At 38.4% G+C, this 17,712-nt stretch overlaps 1 pseudogene; it reads left to right on the forward strand.

Moving 5' to 3' along the window:
• The first annotated feature begins 458 nt into the window (after positions 1 to 458).
• LOC149243225 (CBL-interacting protein kinase 5-like) lies at positions 459 to 16,893 on the forward strand (annotated as a pseudogene).
• Positions 16,894 to 17,712: the final 819 nt, after the last annotated feature.

Consider the following 17,712-nt stretch of genomic DNA (forward strand, 5'->3'; position numbering starts at 1 on the left):
GCCCCAACAAAGGAAAGCCGGGCAAAAAAGTTACTTGGAGAGATTTTGTGTATGTGGGACGGAATGACACGAGGATGAAATATATAGAAAGACAGGTGCCATGAATCGCAACACACAAAGCGTAAATTTATGCAAAGAGCCCAACATTATAGGTTGTCCCTCCCTCACATAATTCTAACGACTTAGGACTCCTGGATATGCTGGATATGTCCACACTCATGCTTTTCCACCCCCCGAATATTAACTGGATTTCAAAGGTTTATACTGCTTCTTGTCTTCCAGGCTATCAGAGCTCATGTACGCAGGCTATGCCGGGCTCTACCGGAACACATCTGGACTATGCCATGCACAATGGAACGGCTACCAGAAAGCAACTTCATAGGCCTTATACAGCGAAGACGCCGCCTGTGCAACAGCTTTAATCCACATGGATTTATGATTTTAGTTTCGAGTTTGAGATGAAACCTAATATTCTAATGGAGAGGTATGAATTAGGGCGCCTATTGGGGCAAGGGACATTTGCCAAGGTCTATCATGCCAGAAATCTCGAAACCAGCAAGAACGTTGTTGGGAATTTCTGATAATTCCAAACAAAGATGAACAGAGAGTAATGCTCTATTTTTTAACACAAAGGAACAAAAAATTGATTTTGTTGAAGACAGAGTTTTACACACACAAAAGACTTTTGTTCATTAATGAGACTAACTGTTACAAAAAAAACATCTTCCTCTCAGAGAGGGATTTCACCAAGAACTCTTCAGATGCAGTCCCAAAAAAAACTTCACTGTCTCTCATGCAAATTTAACACACCCTATCTTTGCACTGCTGTGCAAAAAAAAAGCTCTGTCTTTGCTGGAAAATACACTGTCTTTGCTTGAAAATTTCTTTTACACTACTGTGTGTAAAAAAAAATTCCTTACATTCGCATTGCTGTGTGTAAAAATTTCTTACTTCTTTTCATATGCGCGTTGCTGCTGCGTATTGCCCTCTTTTCATATTCAACAACAAAAAAAAACATGACATAAATTTTTTGTTTGACTTGTGCCGTGTAAAAAAATAATTACACCCGTGAATTAAAAAAAATGCTACACCTCCTATTTACCAACCACAATACATTTATATTAATTACATTTAACATGGCGATTTTTTTTGTTTTAACCGTAGATTACGGTTCTCTGCAATATCGCACGGAAGATCTAGGGACAGGCAGCAGTGAAGTACCCTCACTCTCATGAGCTACCATAACCGTTGATCTTGCCCTCAAAAATCGGACGGCTGACGCAATTACCCAGAGGTCCCTTTTTACCGAACTTTACCTACCGGGGAAAGTTGTTTTGGCAAACCACATGTTAGCCGTTGAATATGCTCGCTGCCCTTGGGGGAAAACGAGCATTCGGCAAAAGGTGGAGCGGGGAAAACTGGCGGTTTTGACCTGTAGTGGAAATTACCATTTCAACACTCCCCTTTAATTTCAACTGCTGGGTTATCAGTCATACCTAGAGATTTCCTTGAAAATTCAAAACTTTTCTGCCCCAATGGTTTGGTCAGAATATCTGCAACCTGCTCCTGAGTTCTGCAGTGTTGTAAAACAATTTCTCCATTGTTTACCAATTCCCTGATGTAATGAAACTTTGTGTCAATGTGTTTCATTCTCTTATGAAACACAACATTCTTGGATAATACAATCGCTGAGCTATTGTCACAAAAAATCATGGTTCCTTTTACTTGCTCTTGGCATAAACTTCTTAACATTCTTCTCATCCAAATTGCTTGACACACTGCTGCTGTAGCTGCCACATATTCTGCTTCTGCTGTAGACAATGCTACAATAGGCTGTTTTTTAGAAGCCCATGAAATGGCTCCTGAACCCATGTGAAAAACATAACTGAATGTGCTTTTCCGATCATCTACACTTCCAGCCCAGTCACTATCAATGTATCCAATTAAATCTGAACATTCTGAAACAGTATATAAAATTCCAAACCTTTTAGTACCTTTAACATACCTCAGAATCCTTTTTGTTGCCTGCCAATGTGCTTCTTTTGGCCTCTCCATGAATCTAGAAATCAAACTAATAGCATGCATTATATCCGGCCTAGTTGCAGTCAAATACATGAGGCTACCAACTATGCTCTTGTACAAACTAGGATCAAAATCCTTGCTATTGTCCTCTTTGTTGAGTTTTAATCCCATCACTGTGGGAGTGATTGTTGCTTTGCTCTCCTGCATATTAAATCTTTCCAACACTTCATTAACATATTTTTCTTGTGAGATAAAAATCCCATTTCCATTTTGTTCTACTTCTATTCCTAAGAAGTATCTCAGCAAACCCATGTCAGTCATTTCAAATTCTTCTTTCATGACTGTCTTGAAATTTTCAATAAGATAATCATCATTACTTGTGAAAATAACATCATCAACATATAACACAACAATTAGTAATTTACCATCCTTTTCTTTGATGTAGAGGGTGGGTTCTCCCTCACACTTTTCAAATCCATTTTCCAGTAGATAGGAATCTATCCTACTGTACCACGCTCTTGGTGCTTGCTTCAGCCCATAAAGAGCTTTCTTCAATCTGCACACTTTGTGCTCTTGGCCTTTCTTTTCATAGCCTGGAGGTTGTTCAATGTAAACCTCTTCCATTAACACTCCATTTAGGAATGCTGACTTCACATCCATTTGGTAAACTTTCCACTTGTTTTGTGCTGCTATGGACAACACTGCTCTCACTGTTTCCATTCTAGCAACCGGTGCGAAAGTTTCTTCATAGTCTCTCCCATACTGCTGCTTATATCCTTTGACAACAAGTCTTGCCTTGTGTCTTTCTATTTTGCCTTCAGCATTACTCTTGGTCTTGTAGACCCATTTAACTCCAATGACTTCTTTTCCTTTTGGTAGTTCAACTAAATCCCATGTCTTGTTTCTTTCTATGGCATTGATCTCCTCATCCATAGCTTCTATCCATTTCCTATCCTTAATTGATTCTTCAAAATGAACAGGGTCATCAACATGACAATATAAAGCAAACAAAGAGTTCATACCTTCATTTGTTGCCTCTTGTTCATAAATGTCACTTAAATTTCTGAACTTCTTACCTCTTTCATTTGATGTACAAGTGCTTGAAGAAGCACTTGAATTTCCTCCTTGTGGTGTGCATGGAGAAGCACTTTCATTTCTCCTCAAGGGTGTCTCTTGCTTCCCTTGTGTTGGTGTCGCTGTTTGGGGATGTATTTAAGCTATCTCCTCATCATCTTCATCACAAGACAAATAGTTTTTAACATTCACTATTTTCTCTATGCTTCCATCCCAAGCTTCCTTCTCAATGAACTGAACATCTCTACTCACAATAAGCTTCTTGGTGGATGGGTTATACAATCTATAAGCTTTGGATTCCTCACTGTATCCAATGAAAATACATTTCTCCCCTTTGCTGTCCAACTTCTTCCTTAGTTGATCTAGAATGTGTGCATAAGCCACACATCCAAAAACTTTCATGTGGGTGACTCCTTGCTTTGTCCCACTCCATGCTTCTTCCGACACTCTGTTCATGACTGTTTTTGTAGGGCATCTATTCAAAATGTACGCTGCATAGTGTACAACTTCAGCCCAATAATCATTTGGCAAATGCTTTGCCTTTAACATACTCCTCGCCATATCCATGATTGTCCTATTCTTCCTTTCGGAAACTCTATTTTGCTGCGGAGTGTACCTTGTGGTAAACTGCTTATGAATTCCATTTTCTCTACAAAAACATAGAAATTCTTTGGAGATATACTCACCTCCTCTATCAGTTCTTAGAACTTTGATATGTAGCCCACTTGAAATTGCAAAATCTTTCAAACACTTCACTTTTGTTCTTCAGGAAATAAACCCAAGTTTTTCTAGTAAAATCATCAATGAATGTTAGTATATAGTGGCTGCCTGCAAGTGATGGAGTTTGCATCGGTCCACATAAATCTGAGTGGACAATCTCTAAGGGTGATTTTTCCCTTATGCTTTTCCCAGATGGAAAACTTTCTCTGTGTTGTTTCCCCAAGATACAACCTTCACAAAGGTTGTCTGGTTTCTCTATCAATGGTAATCCTCTTACCATTCCTTTTCTATTCAACAAGTTAAGACCTCCAAAGTTGAGATGTCCAAATCTCAAGTGCCACAACCAATTTTCATCCTTTGGTTCGCTTTGGAAAGCCTCTTGTGTCACTGCTGCTATTTCTTCTCCATTTTTTAAATATGCTTTCATTCTGAGAGGGAACATCCTGTTCTTTGTCATCTTCACTTCAGCAATACATTGTTTGCTGGGTATTTTATCCATGATGGTGCATATATCATCCACAAAGAAAACGTTGTACCCCTTTTGAATAAGTTGTCCAACACTTAAGAAGTTACATTTCATTCCAAGAACATAATAAACATCTGTTATGGTTTTCTTTTCACCTTTCTTTGTTAAGACATTTACTTCTCCTTTTCCCATAACAAAAACTTTACTATCAGTCCCTAGTGTGACTTGTGACTTCACACTTTGATCTAACATAGAAAATAGGGCTATGTTTCCTGTCATATGGTTACTGCAACCAGAGTCTAGAAAACATACATCTTCACTCTTTTCTTCAGCCATATTACAGGCTAAAAACAAATTATCTTGGCTAATATTTTCTCTAGTGAAATTTGCACTAGTTCTATTACTCATATCATGCTGCTTCTTCCTACATTCATTTGCATAATGCCCATATTTTTTACAATAGTGACATTGGACATTGGATTTATCATACCTTTGTCCTTGAGCATGATGTTGTCCACTTTGTTGGCTGCTACCTTGGCCTTGGTTCTGATTTGGATTGTTGCCTCTTCCTTGAGCATTTGCTGGACTGTTTCTTCCACCTCTGTTTTGGCTTCTGCCTCTTCCTCTCTTGTTTCCTCTACCTTGACCTCTTCCTCTTCCAAAGAACATCTGGGTCTTAAAGGCATGCTCTAGAGATGAGTTTTCATTTCTACTCAATCTCTCCTCATGTCTTATCAGTGATGCATGTAGTTCATCAACTAAGAAGTTTGTGAGATCCTTTGTCTCTTCTATGGTGGTGACAATCACATCGAACCTTGAGGGTAGGATCCTCAATAGTTTCTCCACAATCCTCCTTTCTTCAAGAATCTCTCCATGAGACCTTATCTGTGTGACCAGACCAATCACATGTGTGAAGAATGAGTCAATATTATCTGACTCCTTCATGCAGAGAGTCTCAAAGTCTCTCCTCAGCAACTGTAGTTTTGTTGTCTTCACTTTCTCCATGCCTTGATAGGCTATCTTGAGAGTTTTCCATGCTTCTTTGGATCTCTTAGCTACTGCTATCCTTGGAAACGCACTCTCATGCACTGCTTGATACAAAAAGTAGAGGGCCTTAGAATCCTTCTTCTTATTGCTCTTCAAAAGATATTTCTCTGCCTGAGTTAAATTATTAAACTCATTTTCATCTGTTGGTTCTTCAAAACCATCTTCAACAAATTCCCATAAGTCTTAGGAAGCAAGCAAAGCTCTCATAGTTATTGCCCAATAGTCATAGTTTTTTCCATTAAATTGTGGGAGCTGAGTATTACAGATACCCATGCTAGTGCTGGCTCCAGCCATTCTTGCACTCTTAACTATGCTTCAAAATACTTGACTGTGTATTTAAAGTAACTAACTGTTTTCAATAGTAATCACAAAAACTAACTTGAGAAATACCTTGGATTCCTTTTGACTGAGTCTTCACTCTGCTGGAGAAGCTACTGCAACAAGAAATCCTTCCTTCAGCTTCTTTGACACCTTCAAAGAGCCTGGACAAGCTCTGATACCATGTTGGGAATTTCTGATAATTCCAAACAAAGATGAACAGAGAGTAATGCTCTGTTTTTTAACACAGAGGAACAAAAAATTGATTTTGCTGAAGACAGAGTTTTACACACACAAAAGATTTCTATTCATTAATGAGACTGGCTGTTACAAAAAAAACATCTTCCTCTCAGAGAGGGATTTCACCAAGAACTCTTCAGATGCAGTCCCAAAAAAAAACTTCACTATCTCTCATGCAAATTTAACACACCCTATCTTTGCACTGCTGTGCAAAAAAAAAGCTCTGTCTTTGCTGGAAAATACATTGTCTTTGCTTGAAAATTTCTTTTACACTACTGTGTGTAAAAAAATTCCTTACATTCGCATTGCTGTGTGTAAAAATTTCTTACTTCTTTTCATACGCGCACTGCTGCTGCGTATTACCCTCTTTCATATTCAACAACAAAAAAAAAAACGTTACATTCTCAACAAAAACAACAGAACATGACTTTTTTGTTTGACTTGTGCCGTGTAAAAAAAAATTACACCTGTGAATTAATAAAAATAAATGCTACACCTCCTATTTACCAACCACAGTACATTTATATTAATTACATTTAACATGGTGATTTTTTTTGTTTTAACCATAGATTACGGTTCTCTGCAATATCACATGGAAGATCCAGGGACAGGCAGCAGTGAAGTACCTTCACTCTCATGAACTACCATAACCATTGATCTTGCCCTCAAAAATCGGACGGCTGACGCAATTACCCAGAGGTCCCTTTTTACCAAACTTTACCTGTCGGGGAAAGTTGTTTTGGCAAACCACGTGTCAGCCGTTGAATATGCTCACTGCCCTCGAAGGAAAACCAGCATTCGGCAAAAGGCGGAGCGGGGAAAACTAGCGGTTTTGACCTGCAGTGGAAATTACCATTTCAACAAACGTTGCCATTAAGGTAATGGACAAACGAAAAATCCTCGAGGTTGGGATGAGCGGGTAGATTAAACGGGAAATTTCTATAATGAAATTGGTCCGACACCCCAACATCGTTTGGCTTTACAAAGTCATGGCGAGCAAGTCCAAGATTTATATCATCATGGAGTACGTTAAGGGCGGTGAGTTGTTCAAGTGGGTTGCCAAAAAGGGAAAATTGAAAGAAGAGGAGGCAAGGAAGTATTTTCAACAATTGATCAACGCAGTGAATTTCTGCCATAGCCGAGGCGTGTACCACCGGGACTTGAAGCCAAAGAACTTGTTATTAGACGAGAACGAGGACATGAAGGTCTGCGACTTTGGGCTCAATGCACTGCCGGAGCAATTTAGACAGGATGGGCTTCTCCACATGGCATGCGGAATGCCGGCGTACGTGGCATGGAGGTCATAACGATGAAGGGCTACGACGGTGCCAAGGTCGACATGTGGTCATGTGGGATCATACTATTCATGCTCAGGGCAGGTTACTTACCATTCCAGGATGCGAATCTGATGGCACTGTATAAGAAAATCTACAAGGGCGACTTCAAGTGCCTGCCCTGGTTCTCCTCCAACCTTCGACTACTAGACCACAATCCCCAGACGAGGATCACCGTTCCTCAGCTCATGGAGGTCCCCTAGTTCAGGCTTGGCTTCAAACCCCCACAAGCCCACAATGTCGATGTCGAGTCCGCGTTCTTTGTTCTGAAGCCAGCGCGCTTCAACGCCTTCGACATAATCTCCCTGTCGTTGATGTTCAATCTATCGGGGCTGTTCGAGGAGAAGATCGTGAAGTGGGAGTTGTGGTTCACATCAACTCAACTGGCGTCAACCATTGATGGGAATTTCTGGTAATTATAAACAAAATAAACTGAACAGAACAATGCTCTGTTTTAACACAGCAGAAACTAAAATTGTTTTCTGGGAAGAACAGAGTGTTTCACATGCACAATAAAAACTTTGTATTCATTAATAAAAACAACTGTTGTTACAAATTTCTTCCTCTCACAGAGGGATTCTCCAAGAACACTTCAATTCCACAAAAATTAATTTACTTTGTCTCTCCTGAAGAATTTTACACTGCTGTGTGTAAAAATTTCTTCATATTACAATGCATACAAAAAAAACTTCCTTCGTGCTTTCACGCTTCTGCGTATACCCTTACATTACATATACAACCACAAAAAAAAGCATTCCCTTCATGTTGCTGCGTACTCCATATTACATATTCAACGAACAGCTTACATTCACGTTGTTGCGTGTATATTTCATTTCATGTTTTACAAAACAAAATAGGGCAATACTTCACCTTCACGCTGCTGTGTGCTTCCCTTGCATTACAATGAACAAGACAAAAAAATGATATTACATACCTCTTGGACCATACTCCCGTAAAATAAAATACAATAAAATTAAAGACTTTTACCAACAATCTACCAATCACATTTAAATTTCATTTAATTACTTTACTGACAGATTGGCAGTCAAACAAAAATTTTACTTCACGTCAACTCCATGGTGCAGGCTTGTACAGAATCGTTGATCAAATCTGACGGCTGACAGACAATATCGCACGGCTCTACTTACCGACCTTTATGCTCTGGGGAAAAAGCTATTTTGAAAATCTGTTGTGGATACGCGTCAGATGGTGAATGTGATTGCTATCGTTTGAGAAAAACCACCGCTTGGTGAAAGGCGATGCGGGGAACCCATGGTGGTTTTCTAAAATGATAACGCGGCAGGGGAAATTAACATTTCAACACTCCCCTTTAATTTCAACTGCTGGGTTATCAGTCATACCCAGACATTTCCTCAAAAACTCAAAACTTTTCTGCCTATTTGTATTAGCTTTCCTTTCATCGCTTTTACTGCTGTGCCCAGGTACTCCAATCAATCTCGTGCCACAAAACTGTGCCTGGTTACTGTTCTAGAGAATAAGAGTACTGTCTTTGCAGTTGGCTATATCCATTGGGGCATGATCTACACTTGTGCTTTCTGGGAAAATCAGTGGGTCATTTGCTCTCAGTTCCTTAGATGTTCCTTCAGATGACATAGCAGCTGCAAAAGTATTCTGATCATTATGTAATATCCTCTTTCTCTCTGCCTCAGACAAGATTTCCAACCTTTGCATCTCCAAGCTATCCTGCAACCTTTTCTTCTCTACTCTTATGGCAGATTTAATTCCATATCTCTCCCCTATAAGAAGATCTTCAAGGGACTTCAATTCCTTTCTCCCATTCATGGGAAGAATGACTTCCTTTCCTTTTGGTAGTTCAACTAAATCCCATGTCTTGTTTCTTTCTATGGCATTGATCTCCTCATCCATAGCTTCTATCCATTTCCTATCCTTAATTGCTTCTTTGAAATGAACAGGGTCATCAACATGACAATATAAAGCAAACAAAGGGTCCATACCTTCATTTGTTGCCTCTTGTTCATAAATGTCACTTAAATTTCTAAACTTCTTACCTCTTTCATTTGGTTTACAAGTGCTTGAAGAAGCACTTGAATTTCCTCCTTGTGGTGTGCTTGGAGAAGCACTTTAATTTCTCCTCAAGGGTGTCCCTTGCTGTCCTTGTGTTGGTGTTGGTGTTTGGAGATGTATTTCAGCCATCTCCTCATCATCTTCATCATGTGATAAAGAGTTTTTAACATTCATTGTTTTCTCTATGCTTCCATCCCAAGCTTCCTCCTCAATGAACTGAACATCTCTACTCACAATAAGCTTCTTGGTGGATGGGTTATACAACCTATAAGCTTTGGATTCCTCACTGTATCCAATGAAAATACATTTCTCCCCTTTGCTGTCCAACTTCTTTCTTAGTTGATCTGGAATGTGTGCATAGGCCACACATCCAAAAACTTTCATGTCGGTGACTCCTTGCTTTGTCCCACTCCATACTTCTTCCGGTACTCTGTTCATGACTACTTTTGTAGGGCATCTATTCAAAATGTACGTTGCACAGTGTACAGTTTCAGCCCAATAATCATTTGGCAAATGCTTTTCCTTTAACATACTCCTCGCCATATCCATGATTGTCCTATTCTTCCTTTCGACAACTCCATTTTGCCGCGGGGTGTACCTAGTGGTAAACTGCTTATGAATTCCATTTTCTCTACAAAAAAATAGAAATTATTTGGAGATATACTCACCTCCTGTATCAGTTCTTAGAACTTTGATATGCAACCCGCTTTGGTTTTCTACAAGTGCTTTGAAATTGCAAAATCTTTCAAACACTTCACTTTTGTTCTTCAGGAAATAAATCCAAGTTTTTCTAGTAAAGTCATCAATGAATATTAGTATATAGTGGCTGCCTACAAGTGATGGAATTTGCATCGGTCCACATAAATCTGAGTGGACAATCTCTAAGGGTTCTTTTTCCCTTATGCTTTTCCCAGATGGAAAACTTTCTCTGTGTTGTTTCCCCAAGATACAACCTTCACAAAGGCTGTCTGGTTTCTCTATCAATGGTAATCCTCTTACCATTCCTTTTCTATTCAACAAGTTAAGACCTCCAAAGTTGAGATGTCCAAATCTCAAGTGCCACAACCAATTTTCATCTTTTGGTTCGCCTTGGAAAGCCTCTTGTGTCACTGCTACTATTTCTTCTCCATTTTTTAAATTTGTTTTCATTCTGAGAGGGAACATCCTGTTCCTTGTCATCTTCACTTCAACAATACATTGTTTGCTGGGTGTTTTATCCATGATGGTGCATACATCATTCACAAAGAAAACATTTTACCCCTTTTGAACAAGCTGTCCAATACTTAAGAGGTTACATTTCATTCCAGGAACATAATAAACATCTACTATGGTTTTCTTTTCACCTTTCCTTGTTAAGACATTTACTTCTCCTTTTCCCATAACAGAATCTTTATTATCAGTCCCTAGTGTGACTTGTGACTTCACATTCTGATCTAACATAGAAAACAGGGCTATGTTTCTGAAGCAGAAAATCTCTGGGATAACAGAAATATATATATAAATGTTTTATTAATAAAATGAATAGACAGATGATGTTGATTTACAATGGGTTGCCTGGCTTATATACCGCCATGGACACCCTTTAGGAAAGGGCATGATCTTATGATCGTGCCCTTTCGCCTAACTAAAACTAAATTAAATAATAAACCTAATATTAACTAATTTTTACATAACATTGCCTTCCTCTCGAAAGAATGCTTTGTCCTCAAAGCATAAGTAACGACGGATGTTGTTGAAGAATGATTCGTTCTCCCAGAAAGCGTCTTCTTCGGGTAAGTCCTTCCACTTGATCAGATACTCCAAGATGATCAAGGTCACACACTTTAAAAGATCTTGGATTAATCTCTCAATTCCCGCTTTTTGGAGATGTGGATATCGGTATGGCTTGATGTTGATGGGGTTTGACTCTGTTTTAACTTCTGTTCTATGCTCAATTTCTGTATTAGGCAGCATCTTCATAGTTAGGTCTTGAATCACTGGTGATTCTTCTCTGGTCATATTTGCAGATAACATTTCTAATTGGTGACATTGTATTGCATAAGCAGGTGCTCTTCTTCGACTCAGCTTGATCATCTGAGATGATGATACAGCATGATTTTCTGGTGCTTGGAATCCATGTAGTTTGTACTTCTGACCTCCCCATTTGAATTTTATAAATTGTACTTGATGGTTGGCGGCATAAGTACCTAAAGTTCGTAACCATTGGATACCTAAGACTACATCTACTCCTCCTAATGGTACCGTGAAGAACGGAGACTCTAATTTAAAGTCTTGAATCTGCAAATTGACTTTATGGCATTTCCCTACCTTTTCAATCTTCTTACCATTAGCTATCATCACTTTCATGTTTGGTAAGGGAAATGAAAAGATATTGAGTTTCTTGGCCACATTCGTATCTAGAAAATTGTGTGTGCTTCCAGAGTCGATGAGAACCACTACGTTGTTCTTCTTTATGTGTCCTTTTAACTTCAAGGTCTGAGGTTGTGATATACCTGTCATGGCTGATAATGACACTTGCGGAGTACTTCCGTCATCTAGTTCTGGTGAAAATTTTGGAGCGTCTTCTGTGTCTTCTATGTCATAATCTTCACTGTTTGAATCATTGGTTGCTTCACAATTATATAGGTTCTTTGGTTCTTTTCCTTTAGCACATCTATGTTTGGGGTCCCACTTCTCACCACAGCGTTTACATTTACCTTCTTTTATCCTTTGCATTTCCACATTAGATTTTTCATCTTCACGACGATGTGGTGGAACATATCTTGTATTATTTGAGTCCACATACTGGGGTATCCTTCGTCTTGCATAAGCTTTTTCCACTGTTGACCAAAATATTGGTTCGGATTTCTTTTCGGCTGTTTTTGCTTTTCGTCTTGCTTCTTCTATAGATGTAATATCATGCATCTCAAGTTCTGCTTGTAAATGGGTTTTGAGTCCAGAGATGTATGACTGAATTAGACGAGATTCTGATAACCCAGGTACTCGTGTTACTAAGGTCTCCCATTCTTGAGTGTATTCATCGACACTTCCTTTTTGTCGTAGTTTGATGAGTTTTGAAAAGAACTCTTCTTCTTTTACACCTTGGAATCTTTTGAAGAATGCATCTTTAAATTTCCTCCAGCTAATGACGTGTGTGGTCTTTTTCCACCACATATACCAGTTATATGCTTCTCCCTCCATTTTCATGGATGCATGTCTGAGCTTTTCGTCATCGTCAGTGATGTCATAAATCTCAAAGTATTCTTCTGCTTTATTTATCCATGCAACATTGTTTTTTTCGTTTCCATCGAATTTAGGCATTTCGACCTTTGCCCTTCGCTGGTATGTTGCCACTGGTTGAGCGAAAAAAGGGTGTTGATTGGTAAAGTTATCCCAGAGTTGCTTGTTTGTAAAGACTGTGTTACTTGCTTCTTGGTGGGGTGTCACTGATTTTTTTGGGGATTCAACCTTGTCATGCGAGTCTGTGGACTTAGTTGAATCCGACGAGACGTGTTCTTGATTCTCTTCACCTTCTTTCAGTAGTTGCTCGGGCGTACAATTCGACCTTTTACACAGAATTTTTAGCATGGTTAAGACCTCTTTGAAGTTGACTTCTGTTTGGACATGTTGACTTTCCATTTTTATCTCTATTCGATTTGTCGTATCTTCCAGATTTTTGATTTTGTCTGCTTGCTCCCCAAGCTTGCTCTCGACTTCATTTAATCTTCTACTGACCTCGTCATGGTTGTTATTTATCTTTTGCTCTGCCTCCAACAACCTTTTCTGGAAATCCGCCATTGTCATTGTCGACATTGAGCGGGTTTGCGGAGGCGTGTATTTATCTGCTAGTTTAAAGGTTTTCCCTTTTTTTTTTTTAAATAATTAAATTAAATTAATTTAATAATTTAATTTAATTAATTAATTATTATTATATATATTTTTAAATAATTAAATTATATATCATATAGTTTTCAACTATATACTATATGTATATAAAACTATATATAATATATAATATATATATTTTTAATATAATTTAATTATATATATTATATAATATATATTTTTAATATAATTTAATTATATATATTATATAATATATATTTTTAATATAATTTAATTATATATATTATACATATATATGATATAACTCTTATCGAATTTACTTTGGAGGAGCGGCACCACGAATTTAATTATATATATTATATAATATATATTTTTTAATATAATTTAATTATATATATTATACATATATAATAAACTCTTATGGAAATTAACCTGGAGCGACACGACGGTTCGATAAACCCTTATGGAAATTAACTTGGAGCGGTTTGAGCGGATCACAAGAGAGACGTGGGCAGTAATAAGAGTTAAGAAACAGAGCGAAGAGAATAGCGGGCAGAGGCAGTGGCGACTGCAAAAAATGATTGTGGGGATACGATGGTTGACAAGGCAACGGAAAGGGAGTGCAGCTGGACCACAATGCTCAGAATGACAGTTTCTAACGGCAGTCGAATTTGGTGGACGAGTCTTCTTAAGGAGTATACAACGAAGTGTTCTGTGTTGGCAAGCTTGAAGAAATTTAAAAGTGATTAGGTTCACGTCTTGGATCAAAGCGAACCTCTGTTCTTGCGCAGCGAACCCTAGACAGATACGTCCAGATTGCTTAGGCTCTTCTCTGTGGTGATGCCGAACAGTCTTAACTCTACTTGTGGATGCGGATTGTTGGTGAGGGAAGCGTGTGAAAGAAAATTATGGTGGAAGGATGGATGAATGTTGGCGGAATGCTGGGCAGGGTAGATAGGCAGTGTCAAAAACTAATGAAGAGGCGAATTCGAAGGTGTGGAATGTAAACAGTGTACAGGGAGAGTGAGGGAAGAACGACAGCAGAGGAAAACCGATGGTAGCGGATCAACAGAGTCCGAGTAACGAAACTGGCTCTGATACCAGATGAAGCAGAAAATCTCTGGGATAACAGAAATATATATATATAAATGTTTTATTAATAAAATGAATAGACAGATGATGTTGATTTACAATGGGTTGCCTGGCTTATATACCGCCATGGACACCCTTTAGGAAAGGGCATGATCTTATGATCGTGCCCTTTCGCCTAACTAAAACTAATTTAAATAATAAACCTAATATTAACTAATTTTTACATAACAGTTTCCTGTCATATGGTTACTGCAACCGGAGTCTAGAAACCATATATCTTCACTCTTTTCTTCAGCCATATTACAGGCCAAAAACAAATTATTTTGGCTGATATTTTCTCTAGTGAAATTTGCACTAGTTCTATTATTCATATCATGCTGCTTCTTCCTACATTCATTTGCATAATGCCCATATTTTTTACAATAGTGACATTGGACATTGGATTTATCATACCTTCATCCATGAGCATGATGTTGTCCACTTTGTTGGCTGCTGCCTTGGCCTTGGTTCTGATTTGGATTGCTGCCTCTTCCTTGAGCATTTGCTGGACTGTTTCTTCCACCTCTGTTTCGGCTTCTGCCTCTTCCTCTCTTGTTTCCTCTACCTTGACCTCTTCCTCTTCCAAAGAACATCTAGGTCTTAAAGGCATGTTCTAGAGATGAGTTTTCATTTCTACTCAACCTCTGCTCATGTGTTATCAGTGATGCATGTAGTTCATCAACTAAAACGTTTGTGAGATCCTTTGTCTCTTCTATGGTGGTGACAATCACATCAAACCTTGAGGGTAAGATCCTCAATATTTTCTCCACAATCCTCCTTTCTTCAAGAATCTCTCCATGAGACCTTATCTGTGTGATCAAACCAATCACATGTGTGAAGAATGAGTCAATATTATCTGACTCCTTCATGCAGATATTTTCAAAATCTCTCCTCAACAACTGTAGTTTTGTTGTCTTCACTTTCTCCATGCCTTGATAGGCTATCTTGAGAGTTTCCCATGCTTCTTTGGATCTCTTGGCTGCTGCTATCCTTGGAAACACACTCTCATGCACTGCTTGATACAAAAAGTAGAGGGCTTTAGAATCCTTCTTCGTATTTCTCTTCAACAGATCTTTCTCTGCCTGAGTTAAACTATTAAACTCATTTTCATCTGCTGGTTCTTCAAAACCATCCTCAACAAATTCCCATAAGTCTTGGGAAGCAAGCAAAGCTTTCATAGTTATTGCCCAATAGTCATAGTTTTTTCCATTAAATTGTGGGAGCTGAGTATTACAAATACCCATGCTAGTGCTGGCTCCAACGATTCTTGCACTCTTAACTATGCTTCAAAATACTTGACTGTGTATTAAAATAACTGGCTGTCTTCAATAGTAACATAGAAAACTAACTTGAGAAATACCTTGGATTCTTTCTTGACTGAGTCTTCACTCTGCTGGAGAAGCTGCTGCAGCAAGAAACCCTTCCTTCAGCTTCTTTGACACCTTCAAAGAGCCTGGACAAGCTCCGATACCATGTTGGGAATTTCTGGTAATTCCAAACAAAATAAACTGAACAGAACAATGCTCTGTTTTAACACAGCGGAAACTAAAATTGTTTTCTGGGAAGAACAGAGTGTTTCACATGCACAATAAAAACTTTGTATTCATTAATAAAAACAACTGCTATTACAAATTTCCTCCTCTCACAGAGGGATTCTCCAAGAACACTTCAATTCTACAAAAATTAATTTACTCTCTCTCTCCTGAAGAATTTTACACTGTTGTGTGTAAAAATTTCTTCATATTACAATGCATACAAAAAAAAACTTCCTTCGTGCTTTCACGCTTCTGCGTATACCCTTACATTACATATGCAACCACAAAAAAAAACATTCCCTTCACGCTGCTGCGTACTCCATATTACATATTCAACGAACAGCTTACATTCACGCTGCTGCGTGTATATTTCATTTCATGTTTTACAAAACAAAACAGGGCAATACTTCACCTTCGCGCTGCTGCGTGCTTCCCTTGCATTACAATGAACAAAACAAAAATGATATTACATACCTCTTGGACCATACTCTCATAAAATAAAATACAATAAAATTAAAGACTTTTACCAACAATCTACCAATCACATTTAAATTTCATTTAATTGCTTTACTGACAGACCGGCAGTCAAACAATAATTTTACTTCACGTCAACTCCGTGGTGTAGGCCTGTACAGAACCGTTGATCTAATCTGACGGCTGACAGACAATATCGCACGGCTCTACTTACCGACCTTTATGCTTTGGGGAAAAAGCTGTTTTGGAAATCTGTTGTGGACACGCGTCAGATCGTGAATGTGATCATTCCGTTTGAGAAAAACCACCACTCGGTGAAAGGCGGTGCGAGGAACCCATGGCGGTTTTCTGAAATGATAATGCGGCAGGGGAAATTAACATTTCAACAACCATAACATCAAAACTGGAGGAAATCGCCAAAGCGTTGAGATTCAGCATCAAGAAGATCGAGGATTGTAAGATCAAGCTCCAGGGTTCGAAGCTGGGGCTGAAGGTTCAGTTGTCTATCGATGCTGAGATTTTCGAAATCACACCCTCGCTCTTTATGGTGCAGCTTCACAAGACTGGGGGAGATACACTGGAGTACAATAACTTCTGCAGCCAAGAGCTGAGACCGGCTCTCAAAGACGTTGTCTGGATTTGGGATGGCAATAGTCAATAGAGCATAACGTATATCGTCTGAGCTATGGTCTAGCAGTGCATGTGTAGCAGTTCTTATTACACAGGGATGGTGCCTTGGACATTGCCTAGGGAATTTTCCGAATGATATGGTTCAAAACTCATTGTTCATTAACTTAATTAATTCAGAGAGATCCCTGAGTGGGGCAGGTCCTTCGCACAGACAAAGTTGAACTTAAATTGTTTGAATTTTTCAAATCTTCCCATCAGAGAGATTCTCGTGTGGTGGAGATCCTTGGGACAAGCAAAGTTGAAGCTTAAATTGTCTGAATTTTCGAATCTTTCCATCTCTTGAAAGGCAGATTCTCTTAAAAAGTGTTTCCTTTAAGGACATTGCCTTCCACATCTGTCTGGAGCCAAATCATATCTTCTGAAATTGATCATTCATTAACAGTAGTTCCAGCAGATCGATCAGGCCGGGCCACTCCAGAATCTCTAAGGACGGATTGATTCCGCAAATGTTAACATGCGTTGATTCCTTATACAGAGTGGTGGTATGACAGAGAGATACTCTCTCCATGTAAATAGCATTGTATACATCTACCATTCACCGAAAAAGTGAAAAGGTTTGAATTGCATACCATTACTTAATTATTGAAAATTATTAATGTCAACACAAAAAGTCAGTTAATTAAAAATTAATTAAATTTTAAGAGGATGGTATTACTTCATTATTCAAAATTATTAATGGAAAGACAGATAATTAATTATAAGTTAGATTTCAAAAATTTCATGATCATTGTAGCACATAAATATAATATAATTTTGAAAATATTATATAATATGATATAATTTTATTTTT

The sequence above is a fragment of the Pinus tabuliformis genome, chromosome 8, assembly GCF_031772625.1.
Source record: "Pinus tabuliformis cultivar Carrire ecotype Pingquan chromosome 8, CPIR1, whole genome shotgun sequence".
NCBI classification, from domain to species: Eukaryota; Viridiplantae; Streptophyta; class Pinopsida; order Pinales; family Pinaceae; genus Pinus; species Pinus tabuliformis.